Genomic DNA, 24,606 nt, shown 5'->3' with positions numbered 1-24,606 from the left:
TACCCTTGAGTGATTTTGATTTCATTCCTTTCTTTGAGGTAACGTTAAATAATTAGTTTGCTTCGACCAATCAACGCGGCACGTGCAAACTGCAACAGTGGAAGCCTTATTGAAAAGAGAGAACGAGCCGGGGGTTAAGAGAACGACGTGCGATTAAAAAGAAAAAAAAATCAGACACGTCTCTTGCATAATAAGGCAGAATAATCGCACCTATAAAGCGCACCGCGGGACTCAACTTTTGTGAGAAAGAGTTGGAACACCCGGTGTAGTAAATAGGCTTAGTCCGTGACGTTTAATTAATGTCGATTGCGTTCCGTGTGTGAAAGAATGCCAGCGCGTTTAGTAATGATACTGGAATTTGTATCAAAAGATGTTTGTTCCTGCTCCCATCTGCTTCGTTTACCTCTTATTTGTGTAATGATATATAGCACGCTTTCAAAAGTGTTGATTTAAATGCATGTTTATGTGCATTTTCCATGAAATATGAGCGATAGAAGTTGGAAGCATAGACTTATACAGCCCATAAAATATGTGAGAGATTAGTTGTGCACATAGTTATCACTTATACGTTACTGGTTCCTTAATGGCACTTTATACTGGGCTGCCTCGTAGAACCATTTCATTAAAGGCTTCTCTACATATGAAATTGCTTATTTGGGCATGAAAACGTTCTGATTACGAGAACAAAATAGAACCAATAGGTGAGCCAGCAGGATACTAATGGACCAATAAAAGCCGAACGTACCCAAGTGTTATTGGCCTGTTACAATCACGGGCTAATTTGTATTTTACAAATCTGTTAGTCTGAGCCATTTATCCAGAACTGCGTAACATATTCGAGACGCAGTTGATGACATTTCCTTGTCCAGTTAGAGCCCAGGCAGGTGACGCGACTTGCTAATGGACGCACGGTGTCAGTTGTGGGGTTTGAACCCCAAACCTGATAGTTTGAGGTCCACTGTGTAAAGCTTCATCCACTATGTCACGTGACCATTTGTTTATGATTATTTACGGAAGATGTTACGGATCTAAATAAAGGTTATTTCTGGAATCTCCATGTCTATGGTTGTTTTTGGGAAATAAAAATGGTTCCCCCTATGGCATCGCTCTGAAGAACTACTTTGGCACGTTGTTTATCTTAGACTGCGGTGTTAGCGTTCATGAAAGACATGAGCTTCTTAAAAACTTCATGCTTGCAAACAGTCCTTTTATTTATTTATATATATATATATATATATATATATATATATATATATATATATATATATATATATATATATATACTGTACTCAGTATCAATAGTTTAAAAAAATGAAGAGAAAGATTACATGTGGGTGGCGCAGTGGGTAGCGCTGCTGCCTCGCAGTTGGGGGACCTGGGTTCGCTTCCCGGGTCCTCCTTGCGTGGAGTTTGCATGTTCTCCCCGTGTCTGCGTGGGTTTCCTCCCACAGTCCAAAGACATGCTGGTTAGGTGGATTGGCGATTCTAAATTGGCCCTAGTGTGTGGGTGGGTGTGTTTGTCCTGCGGTGGGTTGGCACCCTGCCTGGGATTGGTTCCTGCCTTGTGCCCTGTGTTGGCTGGGATTGGCTCCAGCCGACCCCCGTGACCCTGTGTTCGCATTCAGCGGGTTGGAAAATGGATGGATGGATGAAGATTACATGTCATCTTTAACTGACTAATCTAGCAGATCGATTGGAATGGTTTATCCAAGAAGATGACAATAAATGAGAAATCACTTCTCGCAGCGATCAAGCGGACTTTCTGCGCTACGGATTCCTATGATTCTTTCATGTGGTTCCTCTATGGAAGCGCTCTAAAGTACTTTTTAAATTTGAAAGTGTAGACCGTTGCCTTTCTGCGGTCCGGAATCACGTGCGGTTCATTCTGGGACTTTCAAGTGAATGGTTCTCTTGGGAGCCAAAAAATGGTTCCCCTATGGAATGGCTCTGAAGATCCACTTTGGCGCCTTTATTTTTAACAGTGTGTACATTTCTATTTCTGTATACATCTCTGCACATGTCCCATGGGCTACAACATGTGGACAATAACGACATTATCATTGGTGAAGATTATTGTCAGCTACGAATGCTATTACTTGCAACGTAAACTTTTTATCAGTTCTGCGTGTGTGATTATAATGCTGTTATTTTTGTTTGTTCCCCTTTGTTTTTTTTCCCATATATAAAAACGCTGGCACATCTGCATCTGTATTTCTTTCTCCTTTCCTTATCAATGTGAATTTTCAAATCTAGTACGAGTGTGTATGATCACAAATGATATTCACTTTTCAAGTGGAGCCGTTCTGTTTACATGCCGCTGGTATTTTACTTATTATTTATATTATTATTTCTTGAATTTGTACTAATACTCGATCCTTGTACGAGTCCCGTACTGTACAATGCGTGGCATTTCGGCGCTTGTCTCATGTTCGATATTTATGACAAGCGCGAGTCCATAACGTCTGATAAAAGAGCGAGGCTCGCGGACTTTTCGTTTGCTTATTCGCCGGGTTTTCCTTCCACCGTCCTGAGTTCGGTGCCGTACCGGCTGAGGGGCCGGGTCTGACGGGTGCGGGGGATGTGCCCTGTGTGCCAGTCAGAAGGAGGAGGAGGAGGAGGGAAGGAGGTGTGCGTGTGTGTGACACAGAGAGAGAGAGCGAGAGAGAGAGAGAGAGCGAGCGAGCGCGGGAGAGAGAGAGTGAGAGTGAGAGAGAGACGCCGCCGCACACTGGCAAAGGGATCCTTAGCTGAACCGCGTACACCAGCCGGGTCTTTTACGCAAACAAGAAGGGAATAAGAGAGCTACAACGACATGAATGAGTGAATGAATGAATGAATGGACTGGCGAGCGAATAAATGAATGAGGCTGCGTCGCGGCGTGAACTGGAATACGGACCTCATGCGACAGAGCTGCGATCCAGAAAGGCTCCCCGTGGATTTTTAATAAACCCAGAAGAGAAGAGAAGGCAACGAGGTAAGTCTGAATTGGGAATAGTGGCGAAGCACCACCGTGGCGAGTCGTGATACAAAACCGACCGAGAGAAAAGGATGACAGCTGACCGAGACGGTGTTACAGAACCGGGCCGGGCGAGAGCGAGGGGCTCCGGCTGGGTGTAGTGACACAGGACCGTGTGCTACGGGGAGAGTGTGAAAGACTAGGGGACGCGGTGCAATGCGATAAAAGAAACGAGAAGAGGTGGCTTGGGGGAAAATGAATCGTCCGTTTATCACGATAAAATAACCGCTTGGAAAACAAGCGAGGCGAGGAGAGAAAATCGAGGTGCTGTGGTGGTACAGAATCGGTGCGGGTGTAGGCTACAGTGAGTATTCGGTGGTCGTGTTTCAAAATACACCACCCCGCCGGAGAAAGAGCCGAATTGGGGAGCTGTCAGGGTATAACATACAAGAGAAACTGTCAGGATACCGACACTGGCTCCGAGAGAGGGGGAAGGGACGAGCGGCGACTGTCAACACAGATCGACAGCCCCGGCACACGGAGGGGACTGTCAGGATGGATCAGTAGCTTTAAAAAGTGCGGCTCGGAGATGAAGCGCTTGTCTTGTCACTGTGGGGGCTGTTCCTCGGAGCTCTCTGGAAAGATGCTTTTTTTCCTGACTTTGCCTCTCTCCAGTGTCCAGTGATCTGCTCTGATCGACACTCCGATCCTACAAGGCCTGGTGTGCGGGAGACCGTGTGTGTGAAATGTACAAATGTGTGAACTGGTGATGTAGGTGTGTGTGCAAATGGCCAATGTGAGTAGAGTTGTCTCGATTAGCTGCGTGCGGTACATGTGCTTGTAGGGGCAATACGCGCATCTGCGTGATTGTTTCTGTGTGTGTGTGCATTGGGGTCCAGCCCAGACATTTGAAGGCAGGCTACAGGATGAGTAAAGCGAAGCTATTCCCGTGCCGATACCGTATTTTTTTTAGGATGTATACGGGATCTTTTATTTTTCTCAAGATGAGTCGGTGTCAGCTTTCGCAGATTTCGTGACACTTGAGGGAATATGTGTTTGTCGTACATGGGAAAAATTGTGTTCCCAGCACTTGCGGTCGTCTGGCATCCAGACTAGGGCTCACCGCGACCTTGTGGATTCAGAATAAAAAAGCTTGGATCGGTGTTTACTTTGCCTAAGCCGGACAAGCGATCCTTCCAGAGCCGCAATGATATATGAGTGCTACTGGAACTGGAGGACGGGTGAAATGTTTAAACTCTATACTTAAGGAATAGAATTGATCAAATACTGAGACATACATTGAGACCTACTGTACGTTTGTCTTCCAGCGTGTATCCAGTGTGAGGGTCTTATATTTGCGCGTACGCGTGCGGCTCGGAGTTGGCATTCGTTTGTATTATCAAGAATACCACAGCAAGAATGGTCCCTGTCCGGGCAACTCTGCTGAAGTGAAATGAACTCCCGAGAACTTCCTACACTCCATTCAATAACACAATCCAGGTTGCAATGGCAATTTGACAGCAGCGTGCGTGGAGTAGTTTGGAGACGCTCGGTGCAGAATTGCAGTGTTGGCGGACTGCATGCAGAGCCACAGCGGATTCCTTGTCAGAGCTCATCGGGTATCTGGAAACGGCGAACGGTTGCCTGCATTTACATGTAAACGTTACACGGGCACGCGAGGCTTACTCTGTAGTAGTAAAGGTGATTTGTTACTTTGTGGACTGGAAAGGAGAATTGAATTCCCACGGCTCTAGACTTTCAAGGAGCTGGCGGCAGCGTTTTTGAAGTGTTCGGGGGTCACGGTGGGTTATCTGACAGTCGTCTCCACGGCCTCGTTGTCGGTCCGGAAGATATCGTTCAAATTCATTTTCAGCGCTCCCTTTAATGTGAGACTGAACTTTATTACAAAAAAAAAAAAAAATCTCTGGCTGTTCTTATTTTAGCGCAGAATGCGAGAGGAGCGCCGTGTTTGTGGCGCCGAGTTAAGGGCACACGGGAGACGAAGGTGCGGGGTCGGGCGCTTCCTCTCGACGACTTTGAACGTGATGAATTGCGAGTTGGCTCGGAGATAATTTAACTTTTGTTCGCGCTGCTTGGCAGGACGAGCTGTGCAATGTGAGATGTTCATCTGCTGGTGACACTGAAATAGCAGATGCATCCACAAATCTTCCGTTTGCCCGCATTGAACCACCGGGCACTAAGTCTACTGTCTGTCATGAGCTCTATAGATAATAAATGCTGTTTTAAGTAGAAAATTGCCTGGCATTTGCATTAAAACAACTTCCATCTGCCGTGCAAAAGGACCGCGTATTAAGCATCCGTTTTTTTGTAATTAACTCCTATGTGATGGGCGTCCCTTTTTTCCTTCATTTTCAAGAGCCATTTATGTCACTTCATTGTCTCGTTTTGCATTCGCAATAATTAGTGATCCGGGCGGGACTGACACACGGGACCGCATTTTATTTTATTACCTTCACACCCCCACACACGCGTACAGCATTACAATAGATACAGCGATACAAATGTGTCCGTTTCTTTTTGTCTGGTGGATTTTCTGGAGCTGGCAGGCACAAAGGCAACTTACCTGAAAAGTTCCATTCATTCATTCATTCATTCATTCATTCATTCATTCAGTCAATCAGCCAGTCAACTTTGATCTATCTATCTATCTATCTATCTATCTATCTATCTATCTATCTATCTATCTATCTATCTATCTATCTATCTATCTATCTATCTATCTATCTATCTATCTATCTTATAGTGCCTGTCTATCCGACTTGTCTGCGTCCCTATTCTCCGAAAGCACATTCTTCTAGAACTCAATAGTGATGCATGGAGGTTTGGGGTTAGGGAGGGAAGCATTTAGAAGCCCCTTGTGCTTTCCTTTATCCAGACAGCTGTTGTTTTTTTAATAACACATTAAGGTCAGTTTGTTCCTTTAAAGCTCCCCAGGGTTCAGCACATCCCCCCCCCCCCCCCCCCCTGTCCTGTCCCTGTGTGCTCCATGTGGCCAAGTGCACCTGTCAAGTTAGCGGCGCTGCCTTTGTGCTCTGAAATCCTGAAGTTTACTGATGACAATCAGTTGATTACCACATTTTGTTGTGTTGTGAATGACCTTCTCAAGAGCTTGTACTTCTCAGCCAGGAAATTAAACTTTCTGGTTTCCTGAATCTTTGAGTACCTTAGAGTGGAATATGTAATTGGGGTCAAAGTATCAGGAAAACTGATAATGACTGATTAACAGACCTCCTAAAAACACTACATGGAACTCCTCAGCGATTGTTAACAAAACTTTCTCTTCTACTGTAAAGGACTGCATGCAGTCCTTTAGCTGAAATAGAAGATTTCTCTCCCAGCTGTCTATAAAAGTGCCATTGGACTCGGTGATTCAGTGCTTGCATGTGATTCACTTTAGATGGCCGATGCCTGCTGGCACACGATACTTGCAGAGGACTGGTGACATACCGCTTTGCAACATAGCTGGTTTGGAGTGAGCTGGCGTTTAGCGTGACCAAGAGTTGACATTTACTAAATATGCACCCTGTGAGTGAAATGCAGAGTCTGTCTCGACTGTCCTGCTGCCTGTGTTATAGTCGGACATACTGGAATTTTACACCACCTGGTTTTTTAGTTAGCTTGTATTGTTTTCAAAGGGGAGAAGCACTGTGTCCTTGGGACAAAGTATCTATCTATCTATCTATCTATCTATCTATCTATCTATCTATCTATCTATCTATCTATCTATCTATCTATCTATCTATCTATCTATCTATCTATCTATCTATCTATGGTATCTTGTGTTTGAAGTGGAACCATAATAATGGAAGTTATCTTTTTATGGCAATACAGTGACATTCAATCTAAGAGTGTCAAGTCTCCTGTGAAGCTATGAGTGCTGGGATACAATGCGTTAACACTTGTTTGAAGTGCCTGGGATGTAGGACTCATGAGAATGTGCCAGTACTCAATGGTGTATTAAAAAAGATGACCGTACCGAATGTTGAAATTGGACGAGGTGCCAGTACTGCATACCAGTGAGTACCAGGCCACTTCTATCTATCTATCTATCTATCTATCTATCTATCTATCTATCTATCTATCTATCTATCTATCTATCCATTTTCCAACCCCCTGAATCTGAACACAGGGTCACGGGGGTCTGCTGGAGCCAATCTCAGCCAACACAGGGCACAAGGCAGGAACCAATCCCGGGCAGGGTGCCAACCCACCACAGTATCTATCTATCTATCTATCTATCTATCTATCTATCTATCTATCTATCTATCTATCTATCTATCTATCTATCTATCTATTATATAGTGCCTTTCATATCTATCTATCTATCTATCTATCTATCTATCTATCTATCTATCTATCTATCTATCTATCTATCTATCTATTATATAGTGCCTTTCATATCTATCTATTATATAGTGCCTTTCATATCTATCTATCTATCTATCTATCTATCTATCTATCTATCTATCTATCTATCTATCTATTATATAGTGCCTTTCATATCTATCTATCTATCTATCTATCTATCTATCTATCTATCTATCTATCTATCTATCGATCTATCTATTATATAGTGCCTTTCGTATCTATCTATTATATAGTGCCTTTCATATCTATCTATCTATCTATCTATCTATCTATCTATCTATCTATCTATCTATCTATCTATCTATCTATCTATCAACCCAGAAAACTGGGTTGAGGTCCTAGTGACAACATTAACCTACAAAGTTCCACCTGCCAGTCAGTCTGCATGCCATGGTATCTGGGGTATTGATTTTAATAAAAAAAGAAAAACTTCTCAGCCTCATTTATGCCTTTTGGTCTCTGATCGGCTCCAGCCCATGATGTCCACCTTTACTCCCTCCTGACAGAGCAGAGGCGTGTGGCTCATGGCCTTTCTTCACAGCAGTTTGTCATGCTGAAGGTGCAGCTGGACATCACCCCTTAAATAATGAAGGCATAATGTGGCTGCTCAGTTTCAGCAGAGTACATGTGCCTTCTGAAATCCATCAGTACTGCCCTTGCTGCCCATATTTCTGCCAGGTACTGCCCTGTGTAGCTGCAATATTTGAACAGAAATTAGGATATAATATTATCTATCTATCTATCTATCTATCTATCTATCTATCTATCTATCTATCTATCTATCTATCTATCTATCTATCAGGGTGGCGATTGACATAAACGGGTCATGCTGCAGGGGTTGTACCTCTGGAATGGGCTAGGAGATTTAGGGAAGTCCCCTGAAGGAAATGCAAGAAGTTGTTAGGAACAGGGTGACCTGGTCTGTCCAGTTTGGCAGGTTGCCACGGCAACTCTCACCAGGAAAACTAGCATGATGATGAATTTGAAAATAGAGCTTGGGCCTTCAGATCCAACACTTGTATCTTCAGGGAAGGAGGAGTGTCAGACAAGAGAGCAGAGGACCAAACGCTGTGAAATCCTACACCAATTGCCTGCATAGCCAAGACTGTGATGCCATTCTTTACTAGCTGTGTCACTGTTTAGCATGGCATTACATCCTACAAAGAGCACAAGCACATTGAATGCACCATACCAGGAGGGCATGCTGGATGAGTGGCCTAACCTGTGCATGTCTGAAATGTTGGGGGATGACCCAGCTGGACATGGCAACAGTGGTGGTTTGTAATACGGGGTGCTGGGGCACCGCCACCCTCCAAATATTATAAAAACTCTACTTAAATTAATTAGGAAATGCGAAATAATCATTAAATAAATTTATTTGCACAACATACCTGGGGTCAGCGCATGATAACATCCTTTAAAAATGGCTTCTAACTTGTATTTGTTTCATTTATGTGTGAATACCTACTGTATATTTCTGGAGTGAAGGGCATCAGCCAAGCCCAGCCCTTGAGCTTTTGGCAAGCAGGTGACCTGAGGCTGCCCTTTGATTGGTTGCTTTCCGATTTTCTCCAGGGACGCAGCTCTCTGTGCCCAGGACACGCCCACATTTATCGGCAGCAAATTAGAATTGTTTTAGGATTTTTTAGTCTAATGTGATTGGACAATCATTGAGGCGCTGTGTCAAGTTCACATCAGTGGCTCATGCCATTAACGTAACTACAGAAGAGCGAGCGCGACTTTAGGGAGATGGCAACTTCAAGTGGAACTTCAGAAATCAAAGACAATTCTGTTATTTCTTTAATGAAATTGTTCACTTGAAGAAAAAAAAGGAGATAAAGGAGCTTGGACCTGACCGACCTGACCTCAGAATTCAGCAGCAGGCGAGTGATGGAGGCTGAGCTCACACGTTGACTTTTCCCCACTCTTGTTATGACAAACAGAGTTGAGGTGGAAGTAATGTCTTTTTTCTTTTTGGTTTCCCTATTTGCTGTTTCAAAATGTCAGTCTGCTGTTTCAGGGGTACAAGACCTGAAACGTGTTTTTAAAAAACGTAAGTAGCACGAAGGTGGCTGCTGTCATCTAGACAATAACGTGTCCTTCTCGGTGAAATGACTCGATTTAACCCTCAAAGGAATTGAGTCGTTTTCAGGCCTGAAGGAAAGAAGGGCGACATTTATGTACAAGGAAATGGAGGTATCCTGAAAGTAAAGGCTGGATAAGATTTAAGTTGGACTTGTCCTGTGGGTGGAGTACAAGACAGGTTGGGTGGTGGGACGAGTTCTGTTTTAAGATGTGGGCGTCTGTGGACCTTACAATGCGAATTTGTGCCCAGGTGGGCTAAACCTGGCAAACTGTAGAGGACTGGGCAGACTGGCAGCAAGTGTAGAATAAAATTAGGGTGGGAATGACTCTGTGGGCATGGAAAAACTGGGATACCAGACTTGAGAAAAATCAGAGGACTGGTGATTGTATGCGGATTTATAGAATACTGTGGAAATGGCCGAGGACTGGGCACTCTGTTAGCAGATGGATTGGACTTATGCTATGGAAGTGCACATTACCGGGGCAGGGATACGGATATTAGAATGAGGAAGTGGGCAAGTTGGCAGAGGACTGGCCAATTTAGAGACATGTGTAGTATACAGTTTGGGTAACGGGTGCACGTGTTCCTTTTCACATCTATAAGGCCAGTTATGGGAGGAATAAGGGGACTGTGGATGACATGGACTGAAGTTTTGGAGTACAGATGAAACGGGACAGCTGGCATCAGATTGGGCAACATGGTGGAAAGGGTATAATAGCCTGGCCTTGTCCTATTGGTCTGATGCTGGACATGCCAAGATGTGCATTGACACTATGATGAGGACCACAAGGGCATGTGGAATGACCAGATTGATGTGAAAGGCACTATATAATAAATAGACGTAAAAAGGCACTACATAATTGATAAGTATTGCTCTAGTTTGTCCCCCCCCAAAACACTACACCCCAGCTCAATTTTTTTCCCCAGCTGCCACTGCATGTACACCCCACTCAGATGCAGACTCAGGTTGAAGTTGGACCTGGTATAACTGTGGCACCATGCCACCACATTCACATTGCTTGGCCAGCACCCTCATTTTAACTTACACCACCCTTTCACATGGCAAGCCAACTCTTCAAACTCAGCCTGCTCATCCTGAGCCCATGAGGCTGGTAGTTTCTTGTTGTGCCCACCGTCGTGCCACTAATGTCATAAGTGACTACTTTAGTTGCCACACCTAAACAAATCCAAATCATCCATCCATCCATCCATTTTCCAACCCGCTGAATCCGAACACAGGGTCACGGGGGTCTGCTGGAGCCAATCCCAGCCAACACAGGGCACAAGGCAGGAACCAATCCCGGGCAGGGTGCCAACCCACCACAGGACACACACAAACACACCCACACACTAAGCACACACTAGGGCCAATTTAGAATCGCCAATCCACCTAACCTGCATGTCTTTGGACTGTGGGAGGAAACCGGAGCACCCGGAGGAAACCCACGCAGACACGGGGAGAACATGCAAACTCCACGCAGGGAGGGCCCGGGAAGCGAACCTAGGTTTCCTAACTGCGAGGCAGCAGCGCTACCACTGCGCCACCGTGCCGCCAATCCAAATCATATTATGTGAAATCATCTACTGTTAAATTCTTGTAAAATTTTTATTTTTATACTTCTTTGAGGATTTGTTCTGTTCTGTGTATTGTATTGTATTGTATTGTATTGACCCCCTTCTTTTTGACACCCACTGTACGCCCAACTTACCTGGAAAGGGGTCTCTCTTTGAACTGCCTTTCCCGAGGTTTCTTCCATTTTTTCCCTACAAGGTTTGTTTTTTGGGAGTTTTTTCTTGTCTTCTTAGAGAGTCAGGGCTGGGGGGCTGTCAAGAGGCAGGGCCTGTTAAAGCCCATTACGGCACTTCTTGTGTGATTTTGGGCTATACAAAAATAAACTGTATTGTATTGGATTGTATTGTACCTGTGAACTGAATGCATTCTTTTCCCCCTTACTTAATGATGCCCCTTGGTACTTCTAGTGTGGTGCTAGCATGGCACCTGTGCTTTAGTGCCTGTTTGACTCTCTCACATATGTGTTCACACTGCGCAGGGTCTGCCAAAGGCATAAATGTAATCCTATCTCTGTAGCGAAAGAGTGAAAATATGTGTTTTTAAAAAGCCAGAAAGGTCACTTGGAGTGCAAAAGTAAATCAAGGTGAGGTGGGGATGGAAGCTGATAGGCGGGTGTGTGTGGAGACGCTATTGTGTGAGAGCAAGGAGGTAAAGCAGAGAGTCCCAGGCGGTGTCTCTGTGCATTCTGCATGTTCTCCTCATTTTGGAGGTTTCCAGATTTACATCCACTTTCCAAGGATGTGTGTCCATTAAGTTAATTGGAAGATATCGCTGAGTTTGGCTCCAAGCGTGAGTGCACCGACTTCCTGCCCAGGGTCAGTTCCTGCATCGCCGTCACATTACAGCTTTATTGTTTTCATTGTGTTACATGATCAGTCCTAGTGGTTAAGGGTGCGGGATTGAATCCCCTCAAAGCAGTGCTCCACCCAAAATGGGATTTTTTTAATATGTTTCTTACCCTGTGTAGTATGTAGTGATGGCAGAGAAAATTTTAATCTCTTGTTTTCAAGGAGAACAGAGTTTCTGATAGAATAGACATCAGTGGTGACCGACACTGGACAACATCAAACTGTCCATGCAAAAAATCTCCCATTAGTCATTGGTCGTATAATGCGTATGTCAAGTCGTCCAGTCACATGCAAACACATGCACTGTGTTTTTACTAAACTGTTAAATAAACGACATTTGGACAAATACTCTCAGGAACAGCACACATATGGCACACGCTCAAATACAAACGAGCTTTTGAATTGAAGAGCCACCTCCTGTTGTTACGTTTGTAGTTCTGTCTGCAGCTGGAGTGCCGTGGGCTTCTTTAGCAGGGGTCTGTGGAACTGCACTAGTGAAGTGACCTGCTGCTTGTTAAAGCATCTCAGATACGCATCAGCCCGTCTTCCATTGCTCTGAGTGGAGCTTATTACTCCTGCTGTGGGTGGGGCTTATTGGTATCAAACTAAAGGTATTTGTTTATTAAACTGGGGGTGGAGCTTATTGCTTCTACTGTGGGTGGGGCTTATTGGCGTCAAAATGAAGGTAGATTTTTTTATTAAATTGGGGAGTGGAGCTTATTGCTTTAACTGTGGGTGGAGTTTATTGGTATCAAACAGGAGGTAATTAATTTTTTATTAAACTTGGAGTGCAGCTTACAGGTTTTACTGTGGGTGGGGCTTATTGGTATCAAACGGAAGGTTATTTTTTATTAAAGTGGGGTGGAGCTTACAGGTTTTACTGTGGGTGGGGCTTATTGGTATCAAACTGAAGGTCATTTTTTATTAAAGTGGGGTGGAGCTTATAGCTTTAACTGTGGGTGGAGTTTATTGGTATCAAACTGAAGATCATTTTTTATTAAAGTGGGGTGGAGCTTACAGGTTTTACTGTGGGTGGGGCTTATTGGTATCAAACTGAAGGTCATTTTTTATTAAAGTGGGGTGGAGCTTATAACTTTAACTGTGGGTGGAGTTTATTGGTATCAAATGGCAGGTAATTAATTTTTTATTAAACTTGGAGTGCAGCTTTCAGGTTTTACTGTGGGTGGGGTTTATTGGTTTCAAACTGAAGGTAATTTTTAAACTGGTGGTGGAGCTTATAGCTTTAAATGTGGGTGGGGCTTATTGGTAACAAACTGAAGGTAGATTTTTTTCATTAAATTGGGGAGTGGAGCATATTGCCTTTTTGGTGGGTGGAGCTTATTATCAAATAGATGGTAATTTTTTTATTAAACTAGTGTGGAGCAAATTGCTTTTTATGTGGGTGGGGCTTATTGGTATCTAACTGAAGATAATTTTTTATTTAACTGGGGGTGGAGCTTATAACCTTTATTGTGGGTGGGACTTATTGGTATCAAACTGAAGGTCATTTTTTATTAAACTAGGGGTGGAGCTTATTGCTTCTACAGTGAGTGGGACTTATTGGCATGAAGGGGGATTTTCTTTTTCTTTTGTCACAATGGGTGTGGAGCTCAGTTCACTTCATGAACGTCCACATTAATAAAGTATTTGTTATTACGAATTTCTTACGTCTTCATGGATATTTTTTTCGTTTACTGGCTTTTCAAGTACAAGGAATTCAACTATGACATGAGTTTTGAAATCTAGCAAAGCTCAGTTTTGTTTGGTATAAGACAGGACATTTTGTACGGTAAGGTGTCCTCGCCGGATTCGCGGAGGTGACGGTGTGTCTGATGTCATTTCCGTGATGAGTTAACAGGTCGCCTGTGATGACAGTTTGCAGATATCACATCCTTCCTGCTAACAGACTCCTTATTAAAAGTCTTTTTCTCGGTTACACTGAGTACTGTGATTCCCGCTTCACACTTTGGCTCAGATTAAAGTATTATTGATTTCTTTTACGCTTTTGAGCCTCACTTTGTTGTGATGTCTTTTCTTCTGGTCCTGCTCCTTCTTAAATTCTCATTCTCTAGCACAACACTCCTTTACAGTTGTAGTTGATCAAAGTGGGACTGAAGTTTAGCTCTGCCCATATTGTGGGAGTCTTTGAGATTTCATCTTTAGCTCCACACGTTTGCACCGTTGATTTCACGTTAAGCTCAATGTTAGCCAATGAATGAGCTGCTGACCAATGACGGAGGTTAGGCTGGCTGGTCTGCCTTTCAAAAGCTCGTTCACGTCTGAGCGTATTCCCTTTTTTCGTTCACAAGTGCATTTTCCAGAATTGGTTTATTAAACTGTATTGTAGCGTATGGGACATGTGACCGGATGATGTCACATGTGGGTCATGTGACATGAGTAACACGAGACTCTTTCATTCGCTTTATGATGCTGTTTGCTGTTGTTCAATGCTGGCCACTTTAGACTTCAGTTTTATCGGAAGCTTTGTTATCTTTCATCATGATGATGTAAGATTAAAAATTTTTCTCTCAGCCATCGCTGCAAACTTCATGGGATAAGAAATATATTAAAAAAAATGATAATTTTTCAGTGGAGTGTTCCTTGAAGTGGGATGCTATGAGGCGGTAGGACTAACCACCACACTGCCTTACCAGGCTGATTGTCAGAACAGTAATAATTTACTCAGCCGATAACGAGTATACTTTAATCTTTCTTTAATACAGTCGGATATGTTTATGAGTTTTGCCTTTGCTTTATTTGTTTAAGTTGCTGCTAAGCCCGACTCTGTGGCCTCGCTCATAACATGCTTTTTCTATACCAGCCTATGGCTGATCTCAGCAGGGGGGCAAAGAATATGTAATGTTATTACAATTATTAGCAGACCGGAATATTGACTTGTTTTTTTTGAGGCTTTGGACTTTGAAAAGGGGGGGGGGGGGCAAAAAAAAAAGGCTCCGTCAGTTAGTCAGCGCCAGATCAGATAGGAATCGACCGTGGCTCTGTGGGAGGGCTTGTGTCTTTCAGCTGCCTATTTCATAAAATCATACCTCAGAAACAAAGACACCAAGAAGGACAACGTATTGAGCTCACCGGGCAGAGTGACTTGTGCCCACCGCAATGGTAAAGAGAGCAGGAGGGGTGCAGGACGACTGGCAGACACTGGAGCTGAGGTCTCGGCCTGGCAGTCCCCTTGAAAGATCAGGAGCCTTACCTTCTTAAGGAGCCACAGTGTCCCCTCTTCTGTGGCAACAAGCCCCTTCTGGCACTTTGAACTCTTTGAGGGTTTCACGTTTGCTTGGTTCTGCAGGTTTTCTAAATGACTGTTTATTAATCTAACAGTGCCTGTCTGCCTTTGCGCTCATCTTGAGTTTTATGTTGCTCAAGGGAGTCTGCTCATGTAGAGTTGCAGTACCTGCTTGACGCCAGACCTCCAGTGCCACTCTAGGGCCACCTTTTTATTTGATCAGTCTGATGCTCATTCATCCATTCATTTTTGAACCCACTTAGTCCACTGCAAGAACAGGCAAAGAAAATGAGGATGTGTGGATGCTTCTCTCATACTGCAGTTTAATCAAACTACGACCCCAAAGCAGCCAAGTCTGGATGAGACAAAGGGCTCTGTGGTAAAAAAATTATTAACCTGTGTCTATCAAATTGTGGGTGGGGCTTATTGTGTGTCAAACTGTGGGTGGAACTTGTGTGTGTGTCAGAATATGGGCGGAGTGTATTGCTTATCCAATAGCGGTGCAGCTTATTGTCTCTTAAACTGGGTGTGGGGCATATTGTCAATCAAAATGTGGGTGTGGCTTTTGCTTGTACTGTGGGTGGAGCTTAATGTCATCCAACTGGAGGTGAATTTTTTTCATTACACTGTAGTTGCAGCTTACTGCTTAAACTGTAGGTAGAGCTTATTGGTATCAAAATGGAGGTGGATTTCGTTATTAAACTAGATTGGAGCCTATTGCTTTTACAGTAGGTGAGGCTTATTGGTACGAACCTGGAGGTGGATTTAGTTCATTAAATTGGTGGGTGGAGCTTATTGATTATACGGTAGGTGGAGCTTATTGGAATCCAATTCGATGTGGATTTTTTTCTTACACTGTGGGTGGAGATTATTTATTTGACTGTGGGTGGAGCTTATTGGTATCAAACTGGAAGTAATTTTTTTATTAAACTGGGGTGGAGCGTATTGCTTTTACTGTCAATGGGCTTATGTTAATTTCCCCTTGGGATTAATAAAGTATCTTATCTATCTATCTATCTATTGGTATCAAACCAAAGGTGGATTTTTTCATTAAGTTTGGGTGTGGAGCTTATTGATATCAAACTGAAGGTAGTTTGTTTTTAAACAGGAATAGAACTTATACCTTTTACTGTGAGTGGAGCCTATTTGTATCAAAGTAGATGTTGACTTTTTTAACAAAAAGCTTATTGCTCATATTTTGGGCGGAGCTTCTTGTTATCAAACTGGAAGTGGACTTTTTTTATTAAACTGGGGGTGGAGCTTATTGCTCCTATTTTGGGCGGAGCTTATTGTTATCAAAGTGTAGGTGGACTTTTTTATTAAACTGGGGTTGAAGTTTATTTGTTCATAACTTGGGCGGAGCGTATTGTGGATTTTATTTTTGTTACAATGGGTGTGGAGCTCAGTTCTTTTCATTGGGCTCCATATTATGAAAGTATTTGTTATTAATTCTTCGTAAGTTTTATTTCTTATGTGTTTATGGATATTGTGTTCTTATACTGGGTTTTCAAGTACAAGGAATTCAAATATGACCTCAGTTCTGAAATCTAAGTCGCAGTTTTGCTTGGTGTAAGACGAGGATGTTTTGTAAGTCCTCACCAGATTCTCAGAGGTGACGGTGTCTGATGTCTTTTACATGATGGGTTAAAAGGTCACCTGTGATAGCAGTCCTTATGTCAGTTTGCAGATATCATAACCTTTTTAGTAACAGAATTCTTCTTATAAGTCTTTTTCTCGGTTACTCTGAGTCCTCTGATTCCCACTTCACACTTTGGCTTAGATTAAAGTAGTATTGATTTTTTTTTTACAGTTTTAACTCTTGTTTTGTTGTAGTGTCTCTTCTTCTGGTGTTTATTCCTCCTCAGTGCTCTTGTAACTTGGTTTAGACAGGGCTGCATTGTAGTCTGGTAAATCAGAAAGGGGTCCGGTTATTCCTTTTTTTTCTGTAGGGTGGCTTTAATTCTTTCTCTCCACTCCAATGAACTGCTGATAAAGCTGCACGGTTTATCCACCGGAGGCGCTGCTTATTCTTATTCTTATGTCATGCTGTGTACAGCGAGCTCCTTGTCAATGTTGTATTAATAACCACAGAGCTGTAGTGTTTATCACAGAGAGGGCGGGGCTTGTTCCGCAGCACACTTTGGGGCGGGGCTTGTTCGTTTTGACTACGTTACTGGCCTGGGGAGACGAGGCCACACAGTTGCAGTGCTCAACGCCCTTGCAGTGGAGGTTATTCACCATCACTGTATTATGGTGCTTATTGCTCCTTAATGCTTTAATAACTTGGTGGGGTGAAGCTGCCTCGCAGTAAAGTAACTCAGAAAGGGGTGACGCTGATTCCTCGTTACTCTGTAAGACGGAGCTTATTCCTTCTGCTTAATCCAATGAACTGCTGAGACAAGGCTGCAGAGTTCATCTTCTTATTCTTTGTCACACTGTACAGTCAGCTTCCTACCACTGTCACTACCAATTAATCAAAGTGCTGCAGTGTTAATCACAGAGAGGGAGGAGTTTATTCAGCTGCACCCTTGGGGGCGGGACTTGTTCCTCTTGAATACATTAGTGACCTGGTGAGACAAGGCCACACAGTTTATCCACTGGGGTCACTGTTTACTCTTCGTCACACCTCATCCTCATCAATGTTCTAATTGCCACAGAGCTGATTTGTTAATCACAGAGAGAGTGGAGCTTATTCATCATCACTGCATTACGGTGCTTATTGCTTCTTAATGTGCTAATATTGAGGTGGGATGGGGCTGCACCGCAGTAAAATTAAATCTGATTGGGGCTGAACTTATTCCTTATGTCTTTGTAGGGTAGCACTTACTGGTTGTTTCCACTCCAATGAACTCCTGAGACAAGGCTGCACAGTTCATCCATTGGGGGTCCTACTTATTCTTTGTCCCCTTCCTCATTAATCTTCTAATATTTACAGAGCTGTAGTGTTAATCACAGATAGGGAGGAGCTTATTCAGCAGCACCCTTTGGGGCGGAGCTTGTTCCTCTTTAACACATTATTGGCTTGGCGAGACAAGGCTGCCCAGTTCATCCATGGGAGGGCTGCTGTTTACTCTTCGTCATACCTCATCCTCATTAATGTCCTTATTACTACAGAGCTGTTGTGTTAATCATAGAGAGGGAGGAGCTTAATCAGCTGACTCTTTAGGGCGGAGCTTGTTCCTCTTGAATACATTACTGACCTGGCGAGAGAAGGTCACACAGTTCATTCATGGGCGGGGGGCGCTGTTTACTCTTCATCACACCTCATCCTCATCAATTTTCCTATTGCCACTGAGCTGTTGTGTTAATCATAGAGAGGGAGGAGCTTAATCAGCTGACTCTTTGAGGCGGAGCTTGTTCTTCTTGAATACATTAATGGCTTGGTGAAACAAGGGTACACAGTTTATCCACTGGGGTCGCTGTTTACTCTTCGTCACACCTCATCCTCATTAATGTTCTTATTACCACAGAGCTGTTGTGTTAATCACAGAGAGGGAGGAGCTTAGTCAGCAGTGTCCTTTGGGGCGGAGTTTGTTCCTCTTGAACACATTAGTGGCCTGGTGAAGCACTGGGCTGAAGCTTACATCTTCTCAGTGTCTCGGCGTGGCATGACCTCTGCTGTGAACGCGATGTCACACGGTGAGTGTTCTCCTAAAAGCCTTCAGTTCTTAATTCCGAAGTCTGACTTGCTCACGGTAAATGTTAAATGTGTTGTGCTGGAGGCCCAGTGTCAGGAGCTGAGCAGCAGGATTGTTTATTTATTTATTTATTTTTCTTCTGCCGGCTATGCCACTCAACGTTGACTCGTCAGATTTCACCTGAGAGACTGAAGGATGAAGTCTGAGTGAAGAATGTGGCATTTGGTTTTTTGTCCTCCGGTCGGCTCATTCTTCTTGCGAAATGTCTTTTGAATTTCAAGCCTGGGTGCCTCATGTAACTCATGGCTGACACTATCTTTTCATTGCCGTGGCTAGGCCGTCCATCTCGTACAAGTCGACATCCTTGGGCTGCAGATCTCCAGATCTGCTGCAGGACGTTTTGATTAACTTGCTATGGCGCTTCTGGAGTGGAGAATGCTGATCAGAAAGGCAGATAAGGGGTTCACTGGAGTGGAATGAGTCAGGAGCCCAAATGTCTGTCATCGTGGGCTAGGATTTCAGTTGGAAAGCAATGGGGGAAGAAGGCACAGGCGGTGAGGGAATCACCGGCTAGGCTGCCAGTTCAATTCCTGATCCAAAAGCAAAGTCACTTACAGGCACCGAGAGTTTAAATATAAAGAAAATGAATAAAAGTAATTGTAATGGTGTTCTGTCTTGTAACGTCAGTTTAGACAAAGGTGTGAAAAAGTAAGTGCACCCCGCGAAAATTGTTCACTTTATCAACTTATTTCAATGGGCCAACACTAGATCTCGTGAGGGACCCCCTCAGTCAGCAGGGACAGGGGGAGATGGCATGTGCAGGGCATTGTCTCTCCCCAGAAATGCCTGCAGGGCATCATGGGACTGTTAGGTTCCATGGGTGCCATCAGGGAGGGTCTGGAGAGCCCTACTATTTTACTAACGGACCACCTGCTTTAAAGGAGCCCGGGAGCCAGAGTCAGCATGTGGGGGTGAAAGCTTGCTGGAGGAAGAGGAGGAGGAGTAGAGGTGGAAAGTGACGGAGTGAGAGAAAGAAGAAAATTGTGATTATACGAGGGACGTTCGAAATGTTTCCGCACTGTATGTGCTATGAATTTCAAAAACAAGTCACGTCACTTTTCTGCATAGTCACCTTCCTTTGTGATTTTTTCCAGCATCGTACCAACTTTTTAATGCCAACAAAATTCTTCTGTTTTCATGAATCAGTTCCGGGGTTCTTTCTTCATTCCCGGTGGTCGTGGCTGTAGCTGGACGCCCGGAGCGCTCTGCGTCCGTCACACTAGCATGGCCATTTTTGAACATTTCAATCCACTCATCGACGACTCTACGGGAGAGAGCTTTCTCCCCACGCTGAGCACACATGCGGGTGGAGATGAATTGGTGCTCCCGGCACACCTTCTGCCCACAAAAGTCGCTGTTCCTCTTTGGTGCAAGTTGGAAGTTTTGCAGCCATCTTCACCACAGGGTGACAACTCTAATACTAAACTGCAAGGTCAGCCGGCTTGCCAGTCACATGACCCTTTCAGATGCGACCAATCACTGCTCCTCCCACCTTCACCGTTTCCAGAAAGTGCGGAAACTTTTTGAACGTCCCTCGCAGTACCATGCTTGGTGCTGCACTGGTGGGAAATGATTTGGGAAGTGTTTCCCACTGAAATAAAGCCTTGTGTGTTGTGCAGAACTTGTGCCTACAGTGTCGGGTTTGGGGAGCTAGTGTGCCCTCAGGTGGCCACAATCTTCACACCAACAGTGCCTACAGATGAAGGTGATCTGCTTGAATAGAAACACAAGGAACATTTGCCTTTTCAATCAATTCATTATCAATAGATGTAAGTGAGTATGTCCACCCTTGGCATTGTCCCCTTTCATAGGCATTTGGCATAACTCACATCGATTATGTGAAACGGTTGATCTGTCCTCCCTCCAGGCAGAATTCTTTCAGTTGCAGTATGTTTGTGGGGTTTCTTGGATGTCCTGCTTGGGTCAAACTCCCACGCAACATTTGAATGGGGGGGTCAAATCAGGGCTTTGACTTGAGAGGTTAGGTTAACCTAACCTAAGCTTTGACTTGACCAGCCCATCCATCCATTATCCAACCCGCTATGTCCTAACTACAGGGTCACGGGGGTCTGCTGGAGCCAATCCCAGCCAATACAGGGCACAAGGCAGGAAACAAACCCTGGGCAGGGCGCCAGCCCACCGCAGGGTGCACACATACACACCCACACACCAAGCACACACTAGGGACAATTTAGAATCGCCAATGCACCTAACCTGCATGTCTTTGGACTGTCGGAGGAAACCCACGCAGACATGGGGAGAACATGCAAACTCCACGCAGGGAGGAACCGGGAAGCGAACCCGGGTCTCCTAACTACAAGGCAGCAGCACTACCCACTGCGCCACCGTGCCTCCCTGGCCAGTCCATAACCCTCCATTTCTTCTTTTTGAGGCACTCCGTGGTGGATTTGCTGGTGTGCTTCAGATGATTATCGTATTGAAAGGTCCATTTCCAGTTCAACCTCAGCTTTCCAACAGGTGGCTCCCAGCACACTGTGATAGGTTGCAGAGTTCACAGTCGACTTTCTGTCTGACAATAAGCGGCTCAGGCCCTGAGGCAGCCAAAGAGCCCCCCCAAAGCAGAACATCTCCACCACCGTCGTGGAGGGCTGCTATGAGGGTCTTCTCCTGCAATGCTGTCTTTGGTTTGCAGCATAGCAAATCCATAGCTACTCTGATTCATCTGGCCTGAGCTCATTGATCCAGAAGACCTGGTGTTGGCCTAGAGCAGTGGTCCCCAACTCCAGTCCTGGAGGACCACCAGTGACTGCAGGTTTTCATTCTAACCCTTTTCTTAATTTGTGACCTGTTTTTGCAGATAATTAACTTCTTTGAATTCATTTTACTTGACTTGTGTTTTAAGATTTGTCCCCCTGAATTAGAATTCAACAGAATTGAAATGTGAAGTGAGTGAGCTGACAGAAGACCACCTAAGTCAGGGCCACAAACATCAACCAGTTGCTCCATTAGGTGTTGAGTCTTGTCGTTAATTAAACCCGTTCTTTAATTCCATGGCTTGTTGCTGCTCTCGTTGTGCCATAGCAGACATTTCTGAAATTGTTGATTTTCTCTTTTCTAAGAGCTCTGGTAAAATGAGGACCTGAGCAGACTGACATTACTGAGACCTTCACCTTTCTTTATGTTCAGATATTGTGTGATGGACACCAGTTGTTTTGGCTCATTTTGTATCTCATTATTGTTGGCTAATTCAGGGCTCCGAGTCTTTAAGAGCAAGTCAGTTAAAATGAATTCAAAAGAAGTGACTGATTAAGGAAAGGGTTGGAATGAAAACCTGCAGCCACTGCGGCCCTCCAGGACCAGAGTTGGGGACCCCTAGGCTCAGAAGCTCAATGGTGAGCCATGGTGAATGGTGGTCTTGCTCTCTTTGGACAGTCTTTTCGCTGGTCATATTTGCGTGACCTCTGACTGTCGATATGGACACTTTGACACCACCTGCAGATCCGGCGATGACATGTTGGGGTTCTTGGAGACGTCTTTTAGTATCACACAGTCAGCTCTGGGGCTGAAAATGCTGGGCCGGCCAGTTGTGGATAAATCAGCAGTCATTTGAAATCCATGTCACTTATAGATGAGTGGAATGATTGATTACAAATAAAGTGGGGATCGTTCTGAATCCCTTGCTGGACTCCTCGGCATCGACATCCTTCATTCTGAAGGCCTTGGAGAGCTTGTGGCCTGATGGAAAAGAGAGCAGCAGACCCCTCGGTATCTGCGGTTTAAATCAGACAAGGGTCCACCTGTGTCGGAGATTCACACCGTTGAGGAGACAGTGATTTAGTTATTTATTTTTGTTAATTTAGATTGTGAGAATGGATACGGCCAATCAATTTGATGCGCCCATCATTCGATCGGTAGGCACTGTTTGTATGAAGATCAAACATTTGCCTGTTCAAATAAGTTGGGAAAAACAGTTTCCATTGGGGTGCACGTACTTTTTCACACGGCGGTGAAAGCTAAAAAAAAAATAAAAATGGGAGCTGAGATGGCAGTAGAGGAGTGGAGACAATCAGACAAGGATCCACCTGTAGCGGAGATTCACACTGTCGAGGAGACGGTGATTTAGGTATTACTATGGTGGAGATTCCAGGGACACACCCAGCCTTGGCCCGACCATCACGCACTCACAAACAGAGACAAAAAGCCAACGGAAATCAAATAGCAAATAAAGAAATAATAATAATGAAAATAACGAGCCCACCCCATGTTCCCCTTACAGCAATTCTACATTAAACACAACAAAACACACACAGCAAAGTCCAAGAAAAATGGCAAAGGATGAAATGTAAAGATGAAGATCGATAGTCCTGAGATCCGCACGTTGAATGGGAATGTAAAGGCAGTCCTACCAGTAGATCTTGAAATGGTGAAGACTGGTGGACGGGTTCAGGAGCGCTCCTTTGTTCGCAGGATGGCCATAAATCCCCAGACAGTCCTGAAGTGACAGGCAGACAATCCAGACCCCAGCCACGAAACAATCGAGGACAAAACGAATAAGTAGAGGTAACCCAACAGAAGACAGACAGGCAGACAGGAGCTTAAAACACAAAATACTTTGTTTTTTTTCCTTTTGGTCACCGGCCCCCTTTTTAAAAGCCGCGATGACCACCTTTGAATGCCCCTCACCCTCAGCAGAAGTCCAGTCCGAGCCACTGCAGGGACTGCTGGGAGTTGAAGTTTTCCACACCTGCACCCTCAATGTGGACGTTGGCGCCTCACCTGTGACACCTGATTCTAGTTTGATGGATCTGAAGGGGCGATAAAGCTCGGGGTGCGCCTACTTTATTTATTTTTGTTAATTTAGATTGTGAGAAAGGATACGGCCAATCAATTTGATGCGCCCATCATTCGATCGGTAGGCACTGTTTGTATGAAGATCAAACATTTGCCTGTTCAAATAAGTTGGGAAAAACAGTTTCCATTGGGGTGCACTTACTTTTTCACACGGCGGTGAAAGCTAAAGAAAAAAATAAAAATGGGAGCTGAGATGGCAGTAGAGGAGTGGAGGCAAAGTTGGAAATTTGGAGAAAGTGGTGAACATAGAAGCAGATGTCCTTTGTGCCCACAGGGTCGGGACCGCGGCTGGCATGATGCTAGGCCGGGTCATCTGGAGGTGTCTGGGGGAATGACTGCTGAATGTGAGAGCGATGGGAAGGTGGTCAGCCCGTCGAAGACAACAGGAATTTGGAAACTCTGCCCTGCAGCCCTCCACTGCGTCTCATCTAAGTGACAGATCCGAGGACGTGACCCATTTTTTTTTTTTATTCCTTGTTTATTCTCCCATTTGCAGCTGCCAATTAAAGATGCCCGTGACTGTGAAGCTAGCAGTGTCACCGTCCGTGTCTTTATTCTGCCTTCTGGCAGTCTGGTAAATTTGAGTAAAGTCTTTATTTATTTTTGAAGGGCCTTCTGGTCCCGGAAAAGCATATTAAACTGGCGCATTGGTGATTTATAACTGGGTGTCTAACAAGCAGGCCTTCTTTTTATGGACAGCATGAGACCCTGGGGGGTGGCGCGATGTATGGCTGCAAGCTGGCGATTTATAGATCCTCAGAATGAGCTCCCCCAGGGCGCATTGTAACCGCTGGCCGCTGACTCGCTGTGGAAGCTCAGGTGGGCAGTAAGTCATCGGCCCTGCCATTGCCCACCTCAGCTTGGTCCCCAGCCTGACATGGCATAAAAGGGACCCCCACGCGTGTCTGAGGTTCAGCTGGGTGATCCGCCTAACATACTTGGCAGTCTGACCCTGGCAGACTCCACGTTGTGCTCTTGTCCTCTTTTGGTCAGTGTTTTT

The 24,606-nt window shown here is 44.6% G+C and overlaps 1 protein-coding gene across 1 annotated transcript in view; it reads left to right on the top strand.

Annotated features, from left to right (window-relative positions):
• Nucleotides 1-2,593: 2,593 nt before the first annotated feature.
• The window catches only part of plxna2 (plexin A2), a 378,156-nt gene continuing 356,143 nt past the window's right edge, over nucleotides 2,594-24,606 (top strand). Inside the window, 1 exon segment of the mRNA XM_051924812.1 lies at nucleotides 2,594-2,974. The gene's annotated coding sequence lies outside the window, so the exon portion shown is untranslated.

Source organism: Erpetoichthys calabaricus, chromosome 3, assembly GCF_900747795.2.
Source record: "Erpetoichthys calabaricus chromosome 3, fErpCal1.3, whole genome shotgun sequence".
Taxonomy (NCBI): domain Eukaryota; kingdom Metazoa; phylum Chordata; class Cladistia; order Polypteriformes; family Polypteridae; genus Erpetoichthys; species Erpetoichthys calabaricus.
Note: the sequence above shows the minus strand (reverse complement) of the source record. Positions and strands in the feature narration are given on the sequence as shown.